The sequence below is a fragment of the Arachis hypogaea genome, chromosome 11, assembly GCF_003086295.3.
Source record: "Arachis hypogaea cultivar Tifrunner chromosome 11, arahy.Tifrunner.gnm2.J5K5, whole genome shotgun sequence".
Classification (NCBI taxonomy): Eukaryota; Viridiplantae; Streptophyta; class Magnoliopsida; order Fabales; family Fabaceae; genus Arachis; species Arachis hypogaea.
In genome coordinates, this window is record NC_092046.1 from 122218097 (window position 1) to 122224821 (window position 6725).

Below are 6725 nucleotides of genomic sequence, written 5' to 3' on the forward strand. Positions count from 1 at the left end.
TTAATTCTAGCATAAAACCTATGATTTTGTGTCAAATAAATGATGTTTGATTGATTCAACATAATCATGAAAATCCACTCCAATCACTTACTTATTGTGCAAGAAAGTGCATAAAACCTAATGAAATTAATGAAAAATGCTTGTAAAACTAGTATAAGATGACTTGTCATCACAACACCAAACTTAAACCTTGCTTGTCCCCAAGCAAGCACTAAACATGAGAAGAAATGAAATGAAACAGAGAAGCATACATGTCCTTATTTAGCAGATAATAGAATTTGAACTATGGGGTTCTATGCAGATAAAAATGCAACTCACTTATTCTTTGCGGATAGATAAGAAATGTTTCTTTGAGGATTTACTAGAGTTGCTGTCACAATGCCTTGCTCTTTGATTGATCCCTTTTTGGTTTTTCCTTCTTTCTTTTGCTTAGAAAGCTTATTTCTCAATGATAACTCAGTGTCAAGTGTTGCAGTAGCCTTTTTGGCTCAATTTTGCTCAACACTTCTTCACTACAGACACTTGGCTCATAATTCTTCTTAGGAACATTGATGCCCAGCATCTCTTTGGATCACTAAATGCTTTGTATCTAGGTTGCTCTTGATAATGGACTTTCAGTTGGTAATCCCGGATTAGTTAATCCAAGTTACCAAATTTTAAAAGACTCCTCAGAACCTAATTGTCCAAGCATATCCTAGTACAAGAAGCATCACAGACATATGTCCTAAGGTCCAAGCTATTGGTGTCTAGCCTTATTGTTTATTTCTTTGCCAATTCTTGGCTTTTCTTTTCTCTTTCTTTCTTACTTTGCTTCATTTTCCAGGAAATTTCATTAATAAAAGGTTTTATGACAGCAACCAAGTTCACACTACAAAGAACACTCTATTATGCAGCTTTTATTATTGAGCTTTCCATCTAATCAAGCAATCACCACCACAGGTCTTTATTCTAATTCCTACAACATTGAACAATCACTTTCTATTTCAAACATTTTCTCTTATTGATGCAAAAAGGAAACAAGATAGAATTTAAGCTAGATGAGTGATAACAAGCATAATGCAAATCCTAACAAGAAAACTACTCAAGATATGAAAGTGCAGAATATAAAATATTTGGAGGCATATCATGTTTTAGATATGCATCATCCTTATTTGATTAAAACTATTAAAAGAACTCCACCACCTCTAGTTGTCGTGCTCTTTCCCTTTGCTGCTTTCTCTTTTCTTCTTCTTCTTCTTCTTTCTTTCTTTCTTGGGATTCTTCAACAGGGCACCTACGATCCCAAATTTGGTCTACCTGACCCCAGAGCCCAGCATCCTTCAATCCTTGTTGCATGTGTGCTGTATTTTTATTGGCTAGTGCTCTCTGATGGTCTATCAACTCTTGGCATTGCTCAAATGTCTTGATTTGTTGGTTCAATGCTGGCATGCTATAGACTACATAGTCCAACTTTGCTTGAGTTGCTATATCATACTCCATTCTGTCTAAGTTCCTATGCTCTCAAATTGTATGATATATATTCTTCCACTGGTAGAAATTTTGGGTGTACTCCCCATACTTGGACTGTCGTAGGGACAATCTGTTAAATGATTCTTGAAAGTTTGCTGATTGTTCCCTTTGCCCCTCAAGAATTCTTGCTTGAAACTCCCTCTGTTGATCCAACATCTTGATCTGAAAGTTTTCTTGTCTCTCCATCATTTACTGCTGCCAATGCTGTTGTTGCTCACGATCCTTCAAATACTGCTCTTGTTGCCTCAAGTATTGCTCCTGTTGTTGCTCCTGTGCTCTCATGTATTGTTGAAAAATTTCTTCAATGGCTCTTTGCATTTGGCTCAAGTCCATTGCACCAGAAGTTTGTTCCCCCTCCACTTGTGGTTTCCTCCTTCTTCCTTTGAGCTCTTCTCTCTTGCTGATTGTCAGTGTCATCAGTGACACCTTCCATGCTTTGCTTGGTGACCCCTCTTCTTCTTTTTACCTTCTCAGTATTTTCATCCTCAAAGAGTACTCCTGCTCTTTTGCACAGCCTTAGAATAGTGCTTGGGTGACCAAGTCTACTTGATTTACCAGTATCCTCTGCTATTTCTTGAATACTATCTGCGATGAGTTGTGAGACATTGACTTCTCCTCCTCTAAGTATGCAATATGTCAGGATTGCTCTCTTGATTATGACCTCAGATGTATTTGCAGTAGGGAGGATGGATATTCTCACTATCTCATACCAACCTTTGGCTTCTGGTATGAGATCCATTCTTTTCAAGTGGCTTGGAGCTCCCTCTGAGTCCCTTTCCCAGTCCTTGCCTTCAAAACATAACCCATTTAATATCTCATCAGGGTCATTCTCACTCTGCAGTCTTTCTTCAAAGCTAGGTTCTCTATATGATATCACCCTTATCTGTAGGACTCTCATAATAGATGGTGGGCTGAAATCCACCTCAACCCCTCTAACGTAGCTCTTATAGGGAGGGTTGTCCTTGCTTGTCCTCACACCATTTGCATAAAATTCCCTTATCATGACTGCACTGATGTCTGTGAGAGGTTCACACAAAAGTTTCCATCTCCTCTCTGCCTCTATTCTTCTCATGATGGGATATTTTCCATCTTTCAACTTGAACCCCATCTCTGGAATGACCTTCTTTGATTCCATTAGCCTATAATACCTTGATTCATAAAATTGAGACTTAAATTTCTTGGTATCATAGGTTGGTGGTTCGGCTACAGCTGGTTCCTTTCCTTTCCTTCTTTTGGAACTTGATGAAGCCATGAGTTAGGAAGGAAAGAAAGAGGAAGAGAAAATAGGCTTCGGTTAAGGCACGGTTATGAGGGAAGGAATGGAAAGTAAGGTGCTGTGTGGTGTCTTTGGGTGAGAGAAAAATAATGTAACTCTTGTGGAGGATTTATACGAAGAAAGCAAATGTGTTTGGTTTAAAGAGTGCTACTTCCAATTTATAGAAGGGAAGGCATTGTTGGAGAGAAGCATTGGTTCGGTCATGTGGCAAGGAATGGTGAGGATTGAGCAAATCATTATTGAAGATCCATGAAATGGATGGCCTGCATGTGAAGATGAGTGAAGACAATGATTGCTCCTCCATTGGCTGCATGTGGTTTGGCCTCCTAAGTGTTGATTCTATGCAACATTGTACTTCCCAAACATACACATGTGACTTGCCTTTTTTCCTTGGGAAGACCGTCCGTGTATGCCTTCTTTTGTCTCCTTCTCAATCTTCTTTACTCCTATCCACGTGAACCAAACAATTAGTGAGCTTAAACTTTTAAATGTCATATGGTGGTGGTGTACTATATATATATAAAGAAAATGTTGATATGTGTTACTTATGTGTGAATAACCAACCATGCGCCTTAGAAATTGAACAAAATTTTTGGTGAACACCAAACTTATTTTCTTCTAAGTGATCTATATAAAATCCAATGAATATCCATCACAATTAGCATATTCATTATAAGGAACATTTTATTTGCTACCATGCTATCATAAACTCATAAAATGATGCAATGTATGGTTTATCAATTCATGAATTTGAGCCTTTGAGTAAATATGACTTTCTTGAAATTCATAGCATATACAGACACCAAACTTAAGGTTTGGCTATATACTTAAACAAAATGAATGAGTATATATCTTAAGTTGATTTTATGATCATTTATGCATGAAATGCTAATTTGAAGTGCCTTTAGGCACACCAAACTTAGGAGTCAAACATATGCTTCAAAATGATGCGTGCAGTTATCAAATCCACTCATGAGAGCTCAAACTTATGCTAGAAGAACCATCAATTATTGAAATTAAAATAAAAGCAAGAATATTAAATCATGGGCTGCCTCCCATGGAGCGCTCTTTTATTGTCACTAGCTTGACATTAGTCCCTTGTTAGGGTGGTTGATGATTGTGGTGCCTCAATTTGTCTCCTCTCACTGTGAGCCTTCTTCCTGTACATTGATGGTCAATCTCCACATGCTCCAGTGAGAGTATCTTGTTGATGGTGTAGTAATCATCAGTTTGTAGATTTGTCTCCAACTGCTGGTATATCAATCTCACTCTGTCCCCTTTTGAGAATCCTTCAGTTGGTATCTTCTTGTTCTTCCACCCTTTATGAGCTCTTTTCTTGTTCATCAGGAACTTCCTTTCCACAGATCAAATCTTCAATCTCTTCCTGTTTTCTCTTTTTAGCCTTCTCATGTTCATTACCCTCTTTTCCTTCTCCACTGTCTATTTCTTGCTTCACAGGTGAGCTGAGGAGTGTCTCCTTGGCTTTTTCTTTCCAATGTATGTCTTCTTCTTCAACCCTCATGCAACTTTTCTCTTCAACAGTATGATGTATTTCTTGGAAGACATTTAGAGTGATATTCTCATCATTTACTCTCAGAGTCATTTCTCCTTGTTCAACATCAATGATGGCCCTCGCTGTCGCCAGGAAACGTCTTCCTAATATAATAGAATCATTCCCCTCTTCTTCTAAGTCCAGGATTACAAAGTCTGCTGGAAATATGAATTTTCCTACTCTGACCAAGAGATTTTCAATCACCCCCTTGGGAATTACCAGAGATCTATCCACTAGCTCTAATGACAATTGTGTAGGCTTCACTTTTTCTATAGATATCCTTCTCATCATGGACAGAGGCATGAGGTTAATACTAGATCCTAAATCACACAGTGCCTTGTCAATGATTGTGTCACCAATGGTACAAAGTAAGAAGAAGCTCACAGGGTCTTTGAGTTTTGGTGGGATGCCTTCTTGGATCACTGCACTGCATTCCTGGGTTAGGATCACTATCTCTTTCTTATTCTAGCTCCTTTTCTTGTTGATGAGCTCTTTGAGGAATTTTGCATATAGAGGCATTTGTTCCAGAGCTTCAGCAAGTGGGATGTTGATCTCCAGCTTCTTAAACACTTCTAGAAACTTGGGGAACTGTTGATCTTTAAGCTCTCTATTAAACCTTTGAGGATATGGAATGATAGGAGTGTATGGCTTCTCCTCTTTCCTCTGTTCTTGTGATTGTTCCTCAATAGCTTGCTTTCCCTTTTTTGAAGCTTGAGGTTCTTCCTTCTCCTTGAGTTTCTCTTGGTCTTGCTTGTCTTTTTCTCCTTCTTGCTTTTTGTTGCCAACATCATTCTCCACAGACTTCTTGTTAGTTTCTTTCTCAGCTGGCCTCTTGTCGTTTACCAAGGTTCTTCCACTTCTTAATTGGATTGCTTTGCATTCTTCCTTGGGGTTGGGAATAGTGTCACTTGGCAGTGCATTGGTTGGTCTCTTAGCCACTGTCTGCTTGGATAATTATCTAATTTGCCTTTCCAAGTTTCTCAGTGCTTGTTGGCTAACACTTGATGTTTTGATGCCAAGGCATTTTGGCCAGTTTCACTGACCTTTTCTTTATTGTTTTTAGGATAGTTTCATGCATTTTCTTAGGGAATAAGCAAGTTTTGGGTAGAATTTCACTTACATCTTGATTCAAGCATACATTGTGCACTTTACATGATTTCATGAGGATTTTGCATGAATTTAATGACAAATTGGATGATGCATTTCCCATGACTGGGACTAGAGCTTTGATGCACTTTATTGCTTGATTTCAGGACAAAGGAAGCAAGGAAGAACCACGTTAGCAGCCACGTTAGTCTAACTAACGTGACCTCTAACGTGGAATGGGAGCTAACTTGCAAAGTTAATGAGAAAAGTAATCGCCAATAACGCCCTCGAAGCCATAATAGCCCACGTTAAGAGTCACGTTAACTAAGTTAACGTGAACTCTAACGTGGAAGAAAGAAATGAAGCCAACGTTAGTAACACTTACCTTTGTCACAAACGTTGGACCAAGCTCACAATTGGCCACGTTAAGAGCCACGTTAACTCAGTTAACGTGGACTCTAACGTTGAGAAGCAAAAGAGAAGCCAACGTTAGTGACACTTACCTTTGTCACTAACGTTGAGCTAAGCCACAATGAGCCACGTTAACTCCCACGTTAACTTAGTTAACGTGGAAGCTAACGTGGAGGGAGCAAGAATCGCCAACGTTAGTGACACTCACCTTTGTCACTAATGTTGGAATAAGCCAATGTGAGCAACGTTAACTCCCACGTTAACTTGGAAGCTAACGTGGATAAGGGAATGATGAGCCAACATTAGTGACACTCACCTTTGTCACTAACGTTGGAAATGGCTATCATTGCTACGTTAGAAGCCACGTTAACCTAGTTAACGTGGACTCTAACGTGGGAAGTAGGGGCACATTGGAACATTAGTGACAAAGGTAAGTGTCACTAACGTTCTCGAAGGATTGGCAAGCTTACGTTAAGAGCCACGTTAACCTAGTTAACGTGGACTCTAACGTAGGGGGAAGGGAAGACTCTCAATGTTATTGGGAAAGGTGAGTCCCAATAACGTGTGCAAAGGACCAAGAGGCAACGTTAGTGGTCACGTTAGTGCCACTAACGTTGAAGTTAACGTGGACCATCCCTGGGTGAGGAACGTTAGTGAAAAAGGTGATTGTCACTAACGTTTTCGAACCCACACTCTCACTTAACGTTAACGCCACTAACGTCCTGAGCTAAACACCCTGCCTACCTCACACTTTCTCTCTGCAAGTAAAGCTAAGCCCACTGCAAAAGTTAACTCCTTCAAACTCAAGATCCAAAGGCCCATATCCAAGACTTGAAGAACCAACTAGAAGATCAGAAGAGTAGTATATATAGGGGTAGTTTTGAATTAGGA